The sequence below is a fragment of the Zerene cesonia genome, chromosome 10 (genome assembly GCF_012273895.1).
Source record: "Zerene cesonia ecotype Mississippi chromosome 10, Zerene_cesonia_1.1, whole genome shotgun sequence".
In the NCBI taxonomy this organism is placed as follows: domain Eukaryota; kingdom Metazoa; phylum Arthropoda; class Insecta; order Lepidoptera; family Pieridae; genus Zerene; species Zerene cesonia.
In genome coordinates, this window is record NC_052111.1 from 4,659,202 (window position 1) to 4,675,426 (window position 16,225).

At 31.1% G+C, this 16,225-nt stretch overlaps 1 protein-coding gene across 1 annotated transcript in view; it reads left to right on the forward strand.

Annotated features, from left to right (window-relative positions):
• The first annotated feature begins 7,335 nt into the window (after positions 1 to 7,335).
• Positions 7,336 to 16,225, forward strand: part of LOC119829546 (lachesin-like) — a 44,108-nt gene continuing 35,218 nt past the window's right edge. Inside the window, exon 1 of the mRNA XM_038352107.1 lies at positions 7,336 to 7,529. The gene's annotated coding sequence lies outside the window, so the exon portion shown is untranslated. The remainder of the gene's footprint in view (positions 7,530 to 16,225) is intronic.

Below are 16,225 nucleotides of genomic sequence, written 5' to 3' on the forward strand. Positions count from 1 at the left end.
GCCATCGCTTAAGGCGTGGCTACATTTGTTACTTGCCAATTAACTTAATGCCTAATTCGACCCGAAACATTAAAATATGTATCAAAATAAATCTGTCACGTACGTAGGCAGTGATGTGTTGAAAATTCACATTTATAAGGTACAAGAAACCTTTTAAGGGTTATCGCAAAATAAACTCGCATTTAACACACACTACCCGCATTACCTATAAAGCCCTGAGTGACATTTAATGGTCACGTGGATGAAATGTCAAAAGAAAATCTAATGGCCTAGTTGTGGGATGTACTCGGCTCACTTATGACGTAAATGTGACCTATATTATCTTTATGCGACATCAAACTTAATAAAAGCGCATTCTGCACGACCATTAATGTATTTTTTTTATTCTTCTTCTTTAAGAGCTTTAAGCCACTGTACCACGGTGGAATGTTATGAATAAAATTACATTGTACTAATGCAAGTTACAACGTTAATAAACCGAAATATCTCAATCAAAGTGCAAATATCAAAATTGTGGTAAAATTTAACTCTGACATATCCTCCCACATTCCACGTCCGATCCACTCATATAATGCATCACTAGTTTTGTGGCAGAGGAAAATAACGATGCCCGTTTTATTTATTTAAGGTAAGATTTTTCAAAATCAATCACTTTTCAGAACATGACTTGTTACTTAGCTCTTTAGTATATGGAAAAAATATGTATTCTGATTATTATTTATGCAAATTACAGACGACATCACTGTAGGAAACATTTTTTTGCCTCACCAAACTTATTTAGCTTTAAGATTAATTTATGGTATTGATAGTTTCAGTAAATGAAGTTTAATAACAATTAATAAATATTAAACGCCGAAGTTAACAGGTCCATCTGTAATCGAATACACAAGCATGAAAATAATAATAAAATAACTGTATGAAGTTCCATACATGTCTGTAACGTGATTTCCCAAATCGGACAGCTCTCTGCTTTGAGTGCTCTCAAAACGTTCATTCAGTAAAAGGCACATCCCGAGCGCACTCAACTGCCCGCTCCTTGTAAACGTGATATCCACATGTATCGCTATATATTAAATGTTGAAGATCAAAGAGCCTTATAGATAATTAAAGGTCGACTTGCACTATACTATAATATTATATGTCGTGTAGCCATGATGTTGAATAATCTTACAGGAATTTTTAGGATTTTTCGAAGAGTTCATATAAATTAGATACAATTATGGCGAAATTAACGTACTGAAATAAAATTCCAATCCTTGACAGAATGATAAAGAGAACACTTTCATATTTTTCATCATAGTCGTAAACAATTTCATTCAAAACACTGGCTGGCAGCGTGATGAGAAAATATAATTTTCTTTATGGCCATAAAATCATGGCCCCTATCGAGTTTTCGCCGCCGTTTTTGAACTACGCTCTACGAACACTTTAGCAAGAATAATGTACCGTGAGTTAATTATATTCCGAAATCATACGATAAAAGGCTCGACACAGACATTTCTGGGAATCTTTCATAAAACTTTTAAAAAAGTTAGGCAGAAACTTAGTCAAGACTTGCTTCACCTTCGGCTTCATGAACTACTTTGGCTGCTATGCGAAAATAAATGGGTTAATGAAGGGTAAAATGACGTCATCTATCTTAGTTGGATTTCCCTTAGCATCTCCGCACAACATCGTGCCAGGCTTAATTCACTTTATTGCTATTTTTTATTGTGCACAGAATAACAAAACGTCAGGAGAGGCTTACATTTCACAAGATTGATATCAATTCACCATCATCAGCTGGTACTTGTTTCTACACATACATACAGGCTTGCTATGAGGTTGTCATGTGTAGGTTGGTAGAGGTTTTATATTGAGGTTTAAACGAACTTTTTATTTTTCAATATTCCTGTTTCTTCACGAAGTTTTCTTCCTTCACCGTAAATAATAAACATCTCTAGTGTTTTAGTAACAAGAAAAAATTAATTTATAAAATTGTAACTCAATAAATACAATATATTAACGAAATGATGTGTAATACATCATTTTGTTAATTAATGAAAATTAATGTTTAAAAAAGGAATATTATTTCAGGACTATACAACTAAGTATATATCTACACTAAGCAATTAGCATAGGACATGGAATGGTATTTGCATCACGACATATCTTAGGCTCAGTATTAGTACCACCCACTCCGTTATCTTAGAACCCACACGGTCCTTACTTTATATTCTCTCGTCTTTAGAATTACTTACGAATGCACTTTAGATGCATTAGCATGTTACTATGAATATTATACGAAGATCATCAAGAAATTTTACGTTTAATTGGACATCTCATCATCTAGCTGAAATATATAATTCGTTCAATAACAATTTTTTGAAGACATCTAAAATTGAAAAACTTACAAAATAGAATTATTAAAAATGGTTACCTTCCCTCACTTAAATATAGAAAGGAATGAAATTAAGATGATTCAATAAAGAGTGTAGTGTACTATTTCCCTCGCTCATGGATTTCTATTTTTCATTATTAAGCAATTATAGCAAGCTCGTTACATTGTGCATTGCGGCTATCTATCCGCCGAGAGATATCGGCCAATCTATACTGAGATATCATTTCCGGCTTGCTGAACACGTTGCTTTAACTAATAGTTGGATGTCGGATATATCACTAAGATAAGCTCAGTAATTGATGTGCATATGTTAGCAGTGTTACTTTTATATTTTGGATCGATTATTGACTTTAATCATCTCCGTTTATCTTTAAATATACAACTTAAGTCAAGCACTGTGTTTCATGCTCTGAATTGTTATTTGCACTTTCATTTTATGTTACTTCTATTTAACAAAGAAATATCAAGTGTATTTCTTAAAAAAGCATAAATGTATAAAGTACGACTAATGAATCCCCATTTAATATTTCCATCAACGTCTATAGTTATTTATGAAATCGATTCCTTGATGTTGAGATTATCTTGAAGCTCGCATAAAATAATAACACACTTCACGTGATGATACGTTGCTCATATTTTAGCTATTTTTATTAGACCTCGAATATGCCAAAAAATTTTGGGGAAAAATCCAGGCTTCACAAAATTCCATATAAGACTAGCAAACTTTAATGACGTATAAGTACGGTCGGGACAAAACGAAGCCTAAAAGTCTGCTAGAGATAATACTCGGGCGATTCTATCACGGTCTATGCTCGATAACGCTAATCCGATTCCAAGTCGTACCCGCTCGTCCGCTCGAATGTACGTACAAAGAACTTCCATTAACTGACAAAAAAGCACTAGAAACGTTTTACCTTAACGCCTTCCGTTTCGAATGGTACCTCACCTGTTAGGCTGCGGAATAAAGCTTACCGAACCAACACGTCTAAAGTATGACGCAGATAGTGCTGGATTTCTAGGTAGCTTTAAAAAATACGTCACACAAGCAGTTGAAATGAATGAAAGTTACATTTATATTAAAAGCGTCGATAGGTGATATATTGTTCATTTGTTTCTCAAATGAAACCAGTGCTTATTTCACGTTGGTGGTGAAAGATTTCTAGAGCAAGTTTTAGAATGAAGAAATTACAAAAATATCTTATAAAATAATAAGACTTTTTCATCCATATTACATAATCACCGTAAATGAGGATAATAATAAATATGAAAGAAAACGGACATCAACCTATTATTTTATTAAATAATTTTTTTAATACGGATAAAGCTGCAAATGACATAAATGTGAAAATAAAATAAATAAGACAAGCTCAAGACATCCACGATGGCTGAGAATTTACGGCAATGGGTCGACATTTTATTTGAGAAAGCTTTTCGGGCTGACAAAGGACAGCTGCCGATTTCCGGAGTTACCGGTCAACCTTTAGGAATTAAGATATTATTAGACGTATAACCCTTATTTTGACAATATTTACCCCGAAATAATCAATGGATTAACAAAAAAGCTTCGCCTTATTACATTAACCAAGAAGTCATTTGACTAAACAGAGCGCCGATATTACAAAAAAGTTTCTTTATTTGGAAGAAAATTTTCAATAAAGCGTTCCAATAAAACTGACTAAACGGAAACCCAACGAAGTAATTATTCGACATTAAAGTGGGGTTTAAAAAGTAACAATCTAAAAATGAAATCATTTTTGATTATATGCAATAACTTTTGTTCAGAGATTTGAGTTAATATGGATAATCCATCGCCTTTGAAATGATTCTGCATATCTCCCAATCGTTAAAACTTCAATCAATTATTTATGCTCGTCTCGAAACCTCTAAGAGGGCTTGTATCAAAGTTTGCCATTGTTTTGAATAAAAAAGTAAATTATTATTACTGGCATCTCATATTTTAAACTACTCAAAAGAAGTGGGTAGAAACTCTTTTTCTAGAATTATGATATTCTTTCACTTCAGTTGCTATAGCTTTTGTGAAAAATATTTTAAAAACTATGCAGCAGTAAGTAGGTGTCGTAGGATGTGATTTTTTCTTTCCTTTCATAGGAGTCATCCAACCTGAAAGCCCATTAAAATCAATATTCAGAAATAGAATTTACCCTTGTGCAATACTTAACCATTGAGACGCAAAATAAAATAGATTACTTTAATAGAGTATAGTGTAGTGCACACGCTAAATAAATCAATCCACTGATGAATATCGAGAGGTATCAACGGTAGTATCGAAAACGAGAGTGCATTGATACTGCCGTAATATTAATTGGTATAATATAGAACGTCATTTGTTAGTGAATAATATTTTATAATATCATTTTTATGCATTTCGAGTAACATTTCATGTTAGCTTGTTGTAAGGTAAAATAGTTATTATTGCCTTTGGATTTTCTTCTAATAATTATTATTTCTTGATATATCAAGAATTCATAAATAATCTCCTATAGGAGATACAATAAAACAAGTTATCGAGAGACGTATTTTTCAGCGATATCGTTTTTGCAACATTTCATATTTTCGAATATTAAATTTCAACAGAAACTTAAGTAAATATTTACGTAGTAACAACAGCGAGAGCGCGCTACGGCGTGGCACAGCATTGCATCGAATAAAACACACCGCCTTAATGCATCTCAAATAATATTACATCTTGCAACACTTATAGCGACTCTATGTTCATGTAGCAAATAACCTCATAATGTCAAGTTGTAAAAGTAAAGAGATAGGGTCCACAAAGTTCTATCATGAAAAGCAATATTGAACTCGCAAGTACCGATCCACAATATCTACTTATTATATTCCTTTTTAGTCTTTGGATCTGAACATTTATTACTGTCTTATTGCTTGTGGAGTGCTTCGGGCCGTACGGGGGCAGCAGTGTCAACATGAGGTTATTATGTTGAGACTGCGAAGATGCGATCGGTGCCAACAAATGCTTAAAATAACATCCATTCTTCTTATTTAGACTTGCTGAATTTCTCGCTAGATAATAACGGCTGGTGAATTTAACATCTTAATTTAACTATTTATATTATAAAATTTAAAATTTACGATTGGAAAATTTTGAATAAACATTAGTGTTAATGTGCATGTGTTTATACTTTATACCTTTCTATGTTCAAAATTTTCAGATGTTTTAATCTAAAACTAGCAAGTCTAAGAGAATAATAGAAAAAAACAAACTACATGAAAATCAAACTCATATTTATGTAAAGACAAAATATTTTGGGTAATGTACACATGTATTTATCGTGGAAAGCATTCGTTAACTTAAAAAGTCTTCCCAGCGAAATGGCAAAGAATTACAAAAAGTAGCGCTGTAATAATATGATAAGCAAACACCAGTAAACGGATAGAGATACGACTTATTTGTTGGATTTAAAAGCGTTGTGGAGCAAAAAAGAAAACTCGTTGTTATGGCATAATGCGTATAAAGGTACATTTGGAAGGGATTTATGAAGGAGGCCTCGGTTGGTTTATGATGACAATGCCGCCGCCGAGCGCCGGGAGCACCACCTCATTTCCTCACTGAAAGTTATAAAAACATATTGAAAATGAGATTCCCGCTGTGGAAGACCTACCGAATGTTATCTTGTTTGTGATTTCACTGTTTTTATGCATGCTTGAGGGAAATAATCGTATTTCAAAGAACACCGAAAAAATTAGAGACTTCTAGTAAGAGGATATTTTGAAATTGAAAATGGATTCTAAGCGATATAACATCATGTATGTCTCCCTGGTAAAAATGGGATTCACAAGGAATATTTCCATTGAATACAATTTCACAGAATACACAAATAATATTTTATGACGTTCCGACACAACTGTCACAACAAATACAGTATTTCTCCAGGGACAAGTTGTTGGTGAGCCTTAACTTCTCTTTCCCTTACCTAAAAGATAAGTTTAGAATATATAAGATTGATAAAAAAAGTAAAATAAGTACACCTTATAAAATAATATATAAAATTCTCGCGTCACTATGTGAGTTACCCTACTCCTCCGAAAAGACTGGACCAATTCTTATGAAATTTTGTGTGCAAATTGGGTAAGTCGGAGAATCGGCCAAAATCTATTTTTCAAACCCCTAAAGTAAGGCAGAACAATGTTTACCGGGTCAGCTAGCATATATATGAAAATCACATTAGAATAGTATCGATATTTGTATGTTTCCTTGTTGACAAATACGAGTAAACAATTTCCAAATATCCAAGACAATTTTGATTTGCATGATCCTTTGTTTTATTTGATAACATTTCCAATCCATCATATTCTTAATACGTACAGAAAAGAAAATAATATAATAATAAATTTGTATAAAAATATAGTACATACATTTTAAGTAAACTTTGTCGTTGAGTTTAACACAATAACAAAATCTATGGCAATTAAAATAATATATTAATAGATGCTAATACAACAATACCATACCATTAGTCTACGAGGTCGATAACTTATGAATATCTACCTTTTACATTTCGGTAACATATAATAGACTTGATGGCGACAAACCCCAACTGAGTGTATAAGTGTAATAAGTACTACAACCATGTATCACCACGAACTTCATAATGGTCACATATTCCAAGATTATAAAGAAACGAAATATATGCGTATATATCTGGGATATACGTTAAACGAAATACCCTTGAATAATTTTATACAGAAAATAATTAAATTAAATGTTTTACACTATATTTTAAGGCAAAGCAGTATTAAATTCTACATATGACAGTATTGAAAAACTTACGTCGCGCCGTTAAAAACGTGAGACAAAACTCCCGTTATACGACTGTTATCCGTGTGAAAGCTCACAAGTTGCTGTTATCTGTTGAGGGCCACTGTATACAGGCAAAGATTGTCTTGTCAAGAGGGAATGAGCTCAAAGCTTCAGTGCGACGCGCCCCGCGATTCTGGGCGGACGTTTTCTCTGCCAGGTACCCCCACGTAGCGCTACGAAAAGTTTTCATACCGGTACCGTGAATGACGTGTATTTGTAATGATGTTGTATAACAGTTTATAAATAGTTGTTACATTCATAAGTATGGTGGTGACATTGACAATATTTGGAAATAGTTTTAGATAAAATTTTGTAAGTATATAATTTTTTTCCAAATTGTAATACTATAAAAGCACAGTATTAGTGAAATAACACACAACTTGTCAGCGACAGCCAATTTTATTTTAATAAAAAAACGTGTACTTTTAAACGTCTTACTATTGAATAAAACATAAATGTTTCGCAGATGCATTTACTGAAAATGAATGTAAAAAAAATAAACGATTATTCATAATAAAAAAGTGGACAGTACTTTTAATTTCAAAATCTATAAACAATGATTCATCAAACTACATTCAATCAATTATTTCGTAACTAGATAATGAAACCAATGATAATGTCGGAAGAACACACTAGGAACAACAAAGAAAATTACTCCAATGATGCCTTCGTTTGGAACTCACAATTTTCTTTTGGGACGCTTTGTTTTCGGCTTATAGCAACGGCTTTTGTCAAATCACTTTACCAGTTACCAAAGATGAAAGGAAAAATAATTAGTCAAGATGAGAGACCTTTGTAGGCTTAAATCGAAATGTTGTTTTCACAAATACATTGTGTCTGTCAATTACGTACAAATGGAAGATAACAAAGCACGCTATGATAATTGCTTAATACATAACTAATACGAACATTCGTATTCATTCCTAAATCAAACTGAAATGATAATTATTTTGTGCCCGCTGCGTGAGTAATGGATTATAAGATTAACGCTATTTTGAGTAGATATAATTAACACTAACGGCGACATTAAAATTAATAAGTAAGTAGATTAAACACTAATTAACGGCATTTCATTATTTTGAACATTCTTATTGACGTTCTTCAAATAAATTATTGAACAGTGAAATTTAATTAGTACCTTACCACCATACACATTTAAAAATAATTTTGTCTATTTCTCATGTGTAATTTGTTTTGGCGATTTACATCCTTTGTGATATTAATTTAGGTACAAGCAATAAACGTTGATACAAAATTTGTAAAAAATAGCAAAATAAAAACGAAAATATCCTGAAAAATTCGGTTTGCAGATGATGACTACCTTATTTTATTTAATGTGGATAAATATGAACCATAAGTCGACGAATTGATCATTGCTCTCTTACACACATCTAACTGATTTACAGATTTATTAAAAGATGCGAAGAAAACAAATTGTATTCAATGTGTTTTTCCGGACGTAAAAAATAAAATATAATAGATATTCCCTTAAACTGGGAGGTTAAACCCAACAAAATCCACTATATTCCTGAAGATAAAATTAGATGAGAAAATGACAGTGGAGGACCAATATTAACACCACCGTTACAAAGCTCAGTTTAACTGCATAGGCAACACGAAAAATTCGGTTTCTCACTGATATTTATACAGATAGATTGGACAATTTAGTTACTTTCATAGTGGCATGCTCTATGGCATTCTCCTGTCTGGTAGGGAAGTAGATATAGTAATGATATTTGTACCACAAAAGAAATATACATTAAATTAATTTATGTCATTTTAGTGTTAGAGATCCACATCGAAATTTGTAATATACTGTTATGATACATCGAATAGAAATGTTTATTTTCCGGCTTTTAAGTAAAAAAAAACCTGTATTGATTTACGTATACGCTCGAACGATAAAAGTTATAATTTTGATTAATTACGACTAAACTTAAGAATTTTGTTATAAATGTATTGAGCCTACTTATGTATCAATGAATTAATAGAATATCCATGGAATTTTGTCTCTTACGAACCTCAGGAGAATTTTCTGGTATAACTATCTAAAGCACTTCTTATCGAAGTTGATTAAATAAATTGAGTCTGAACTTTCAAAAATTGTAAGAACATTGGAGGAAAAAAAATTTACTTGGTACATTAAGTTTTTGGATGAGCTGATCTTAAAATATAACTCATAATGAATATTGACCATAAACACTTTATTACTGTGTACATTTTCCGCATTCTACATAGAAATACGTAATAACTCTCTAGTAGCAATCTGATTAATTACTATTGGACCCATTTTATAAGAAGATGACTTAACCCTTATACCTAAATAATTTGTTATAGTTGGTAGATATTTACTTTTTGTACAGACGCATCATTAATTAGTCTTATGCTTCTTACGGAATACTACGAGTGACCTTGTTCTTAGTTGAGGTGTAATCTGAAATACTTAATAGCTTATCGTAAAATAAATATACTATATAGTACGCGTCTCCTCCGCTTTGTCAAAGGAAAGCCTCGTGGGAATAATATGTTTTACCACGAAAAAAGTAGCCTAAGTTCTCTAGCCAGGTAGGAACCTAGCTACCTTAAAACTCAAAAATCATATCATGTAAGTCTATATGTGTGTAGCGGCATGAAAGAAAGACATACAAAAAACATATTTTAGCACTTATAATATTAGAAAGGATCACTCTATATATGGATTATTTTTATAATAATCCGTAGCAAAAAATAAACACGAGGCACCGATGTAAAATTTGTATGGAAGTAGTTTTCATGAGTTACTTATTTATAGCTATGACAGTTCAGTAATGTATAATAGAATATATTGTAACTTCGTTAATTTTTCTTCAGTACAACATTACATTCACATATTTTAACGTATTATGAGATCAGAATGACATTTTAGTGACTAAGATTTTATCTATATTGATATATCAAAATTATTCGCCAAATGTGTTGCTAAGCGAAAAATTCAAGAACGAGTCGATAATTTGCTAAATGTTGTTTTTAAAGCACAAGGAAGGTTCTTGTGGTGATAAAAACTTACTAAGGGTAAAGCTAGGGCTGACCGCTGGCTATTTATTCAATGTTCTTATAAGTGGGAATAGATTTGAAAAACGCACGTATGCTTTGGATACAATGTATTTCGATTTTGCGCAAGTAACCAGACTCATGTCCAACATACGTCTATAATTTATTATATTGTATTGTACATATTATATGTGCGTATTAATAAAGTTTTGCAACAATCAACAACCCTTTTGGATTAGTCTTGACAATACCTTCTTATAACGAAAACACTTACGATGAATAAGCGAAATGACGATAATGGTTAAGTTCTTATTCGACTGTATTATAATCTTATTCAATACGTATTTCTTCTTGTATACAAACTTTATGTAAATGTATCTTGTTTCTTGTGAATGATATTCTATTATGGGTATCATATTAACGTAATCTTTTCTCCATTTTGATATCCAATAATGACTTATACACCTATGTTATCCATGTCTTTATAATATACTAAATTCGGATTCATATGAAGGATTAAAATCTATAAATGTATAATATTCAATCAAAACGTCCAAGAAAATAGGGTAATAAATGGACATCCCTTTTTCATATAGTATTCATTCGGAGCTGAGGACGTCAAATAAAGTAAAGCAACAACATTTCGCAATTTAAATTCATGATAAAAATGTTACCATTAATAGAAAATCAAAAAGGAATATTCTAGTTTGTATCTAAATTAAAGATTTCTTCAGATTATTGGTTTTTAATTTCTAATTAATGCATTACTACTTTAAAGAAGTAGTAATTGATATGTAATGCATTTTTCAAAAATTACATCATGATCATACAATAAAGATATTTTAATATTATAGCGCATAGCTTTTGTACGTTATTTGTATAAGTTTTAATAAAAACAAATAAAAGGATACTAAGCTTAGTTGTTATCCATGCATGTTACTTTTTATACAGATGCTGTCACAATGTTGTACTGTTGTATTTTAAAGTCCTATGTGTCTTTGCATCGTTAGATGGTGATTTTTTTTTTAATTTCACACACAAAGGACTTTAACCACAAAATATTATGATACACGATATTTTCCTGCGTCGTCTAGGTAGGTTTTGTATCCATATTTATATCTTATACATATGATACATTAAGACCAAATTTGGGACCATGATAAGATCTTTGGTTACGACGACAAAGGCTTTGGAAATAGGATCCTGCCTCCTTCAGTGAGGGTAAGAAAAAACTATCAGACCAATTTCATATTAAATTATGTTACAGAGCCATGAAGAAAATATTTTAACTCGAAAAATATTGTTTTTGAATTTTTGTGGTTTGAACTGGGATAAGATTCGTGGAATTAAATATGGCACCATACTACTGGCTGATAAAAATATCATCTGAAATATATAAATAATTTGCTTATTGGTCCTGTGGTGTTCGTTTTTAGAGGTCTGTAATAAAAGGGCAAAATAGGACCCTATTACTAAGACTTCGTTGTCCATCTGTTTTTCTGTCTATCCGCCCGTCCGTCACCAGGCTGCTTGATTATGAAGGATGAAGCGTCTTTATCTTATTTATTTGGAGTCCTTAGTCCGATATTTCATATTTTAAAATGGAAAAACTCGTTAAAATTATTTCGACGCTAAGAACCATAAAATTAATAACAGTTTAGGCAAGCTAAATCAGAAATTGATAACAGTTTACCGTTATGTTTCGAAACAAATGGATTTATGAAAAAAGTTCCTAATATAACTGGCAAGATATTAACACATTCATAACGTTTCGCTTGTAAATAAACATATTATTGAATTTTGTTTTCTCATAGCTCCGAACGTCATGAATTATGAAATAATTTTATCATGTAAATAAATGGATAATTTACATAAATGTTTTAAAAATAATAGCCAACAAGTATATAACAATTGTTAAAAACACTTAATTTGATTTCGTTACGTACACTGATATAAAATATTTCATGACATTAAATGCATATTCCAATCTATACTAAAATTATAAAAAGACTAATGTTTGTGAATTTGTGCATATATGGCGTTTTAGGTAGTCCCACGGTGTAATAAAACGATTTTAAAATTATTTCATTGCTAAACTATAATTATATATTAATGTATAACCATCCAATATATCTATAACTTAGACGTGACTATGTTTTTTTTTTATATTAATGACAAATTCGTTCATTTAAACTTCCATTAAAACAATTCAAATCGAAAATAATAATAACATTCAAACATCTATCCACTTTCACAAACTAACGCGCTTATAATAGTACATATTAAACTCAGAAAGGTCTCAGTTTCAAACAGTTATTGGTTCTTAATATTCACTAATGATAAGTGTTCCTACATTATAATAATGTGTAGTATAAGATTTGACTGTAGAATTACGCCTTGATTCATGATACTACAAAATGTCACATCGGAACAATGATATTACGTTACAGCTAAGTATAATTGCAAACATAAATGTCTCCGCCGAGCATAACGCCTCCTTTCGTAAATTATTACTATCATAGACACATTAGAGTCTATATTTCACATACAATCTTTATTTTCTATTCCCTTTTCTTAAATAAGAATGTATTTTTTAGCTATCCTTACCTAATTTATTAGACAAATAAAGGGTTTGCCAAACAATCGCAGGTAGGTACTGTACATTTATAACCGTAGTAATATGAGCGTATTCCCTACCGATGCTATCCCTTAATAGCTTATAACGGAACGTAAAAATGTCTACTTTTATTCACGTTATATCTTAACAAAATCCCTAAAGATTTCATTTTGCGATAATATTTAATTTCATTATCATAGGAAGCTCATTTTTACACAGGCTATGTGGAAATAAAGATGGCAAAATGAACGCAAAACGCCTTACAAAATAATGTTAATTATTTATCTTTTGGTTTAATTATTTTTAATATTATCAACGGGACATAACTGCCCTGCATTTAGATTGACAAAATTTTCAGAAGTAATAATATTAAAATCTGTTAAACATCAAGTAATAATTGAAATAAAAAATAGAATTGTTTTCTGCGTTATCCTCGTGTGGGTTGCGTAATAGGAATTAATTTTAACCATAAAATAGCCACCCATGGAGTTAACAGTCCATACTTTCAATTAACTATTTGTCATCCTTTTATTAATTAATGAACACATACGAAGCTCGCGACATTAAATAAATAACGTGTTTCCCAAATAAGTAACATATTGAACGTATCACAATAAACGATCAGTAGAAACATAAGATGTAATAGTTCATTCAACATTATCTAAAATTTTCCACAATCAATTGATTGTTCGGATACAGTTACGCTGATTATGTTTTCGAATTCTTCAGTATTTAATTAAGAATTTAAAAAATAAAGCTTTGTTTCAGCCATCGAGAATTTAGCCTGTTTATTGCATGTATTTTTATCTATTTTCTTCCACAATGACTCTGAAGTATAATAAAATATGATATGATCATCTTCTGGTTCTTAATAAAACCATATATTATCGCAAGTATAAAGAAGTTTTAATATTTACTTGTAAAATTTTCACGTACAGTAATCCATTAGGGCATCTTTAATCGAGTGTTCCAGAGGCGTGAGCACAGAGAGCGTGCAGTCATTACCACGCCGATGCTGTCTCAACTTATTATCGTTTAATTTATGGCCATATACTAAAGCTTAAGGCGCCATTAAGCTCTTCTAGCTATTCCTCGGCTATTAAAGATTAATATGATAGAATCTTTGATTGAAGTTCTGTTGTGTGCGGTGATTATGCTTTGCGTTATGGATTAAATTAAATTTTTGTTTTAACTCAGTATTTTGTTTTGAATCCTTTCCTCCAATCTCTCCTTTAACGTATTAATTCTTTAGTATATCCACAAGAATATATTATACTACATTTAAACATTTCTCATACTTTAAAATTCCGTTCCGTTATAGATATTTTATAATTGTGTAAATGAAGTAACAGAAACAACTCAAGTAATGTAGCACATATTTCATTAGCTTCGTATATTTAGCATCTTTGTGCAAATAGTTATCGTTCTGATGCAATCAAATTATCGTCAATTAAACAGTGAAGTCCCACTCACCGGGCACGAGACAGATTCATTTTTTTATCCATACGAACATTATAAATACGTAAGTGTGTTAATTGTTTGTATCTCATTCACGACACAGCATTGCGATTTTATGATAAGAATTTTGAGTCTGGAGATGTGCGTCTTGTGAATGGAGATAGACATAGAGTGACATGACTCCTTTATCCGCAGTGAAACACATAATTCCCGTTATATATTACGAGTATTATGCGTTAATCGATCTTCTACGATCTGGCCAACATTAATTTATAAATAGCTGTTGGGCTTCGAAAATAGCTGACCAGCTATATGCTTAAAATCATTAGGCCAGAGAAACGTTCAATGTAGTGTCAAGCCATATATATTTTATTTCCTCAAACATAACTATAACTGTTATATAGTCTTATTGAGTGTCTATAAACCGGGCCACTATATAATTCATTTGTGCAGCGCTGTTGTTTATTTTGCTATTATGACGTAATACTGTTTCACGAGAAGGATAGCTAATTTATGACAGTGCTCATTGGTGCTGGGTTAATTGAATTACTTATAAAGCAACACTTTTCGAGATTATTCACTAAATTGATTGCATTTGACTTCATATAATTATTATATAGTTTCATATAATGATGGTGGACCTTCAGATTTGAGGGCATTAAGCAGACTTGCTATGCCTATTCAATTCTTAAATTATATTAAAAAAAGAATGTAAATAATTTTAAATTTAATTTTAATAAAAAATAAGTTCCATTTTTAAAGCGAGATTAGACTGAAGAGGTAATATAACAAGGTAATTACGCGAGGCGCTAGTTAGCTATTCAAATTCTCGTACAAATATTCACATACTGATATTTTGAATATGACGCATATATCCATCCAATAAGCTCTTATCGTCAGCACATTTTAACTGAAAAAGTAAATTGAACATGTTGATGCATTCAAAAAGTTAACAGAATTTTATACCTTTAGCAAACAATACAATTTAAAAAAAATCGCATTGAGCGTATTTGTCACATTTCAACAATTAGAAAACTTACAATCGTTCATTTATGATTATCGTTGATTTATGATTATTTTAAACGTCTTGTTTCTATTTTCCATTTTTATTCATTTATAACTATAGTATTTGTATCAGCAAGCTTTAACAATCAATATGGCACCATAATAATTTTTAGAACATAATTTGAACCAATAGAATCCATCCAACTTAAAATCTTACGGAGTCTCTTATTCGATTTTTTGTATAATTTGGGATTATTTATATTCGATAAAACAAATAATATCAGAAGAATGTACCCGTCACAAAATGTAAGTCGTAACTATAAGTTAACTTTGTGGAATCGTAGAGTATGACTAAAATACAATGCCGTAGCGAACCTCTACGCTTCGGCTACGACAGATGCACAATGCGCAAAAACACTAATTAAAAAACTGACCATTAGCTTTTTACTTAAAGCATACATTTGCGATTAAATACGAATCCATTATTCCTTTTCTGCAGTTTTCCCATTTCAATATTCAACAAACAGATCCGCATACGTGATCAGCAGAGAAGAATAGATTTAATTTATTTTCCGTTTATTAATTCGCTTGAAAATATACGGAATACTTTGGAAGTGAGGGTACTGGTCGTAAAAACTTTATGTTATTATTTATAAGGCATAATAACATATCGAACTACTAAAACGATTATATTGAATCCTATTTATCTACCATATGAATAGGACATCGACTCAATACAAACAATTATACGCAATGCCTCAATGCGAGATTGGTTGGATATAAATGTTATAAAATACTCTTGTTGGCAAGATAATAACTGTTACTTCTTTGGAGACAGATTTATAAATTACTTAAAGTTTACGGGTTGACACCGAGACATTCATAAAGCTTACGTTCG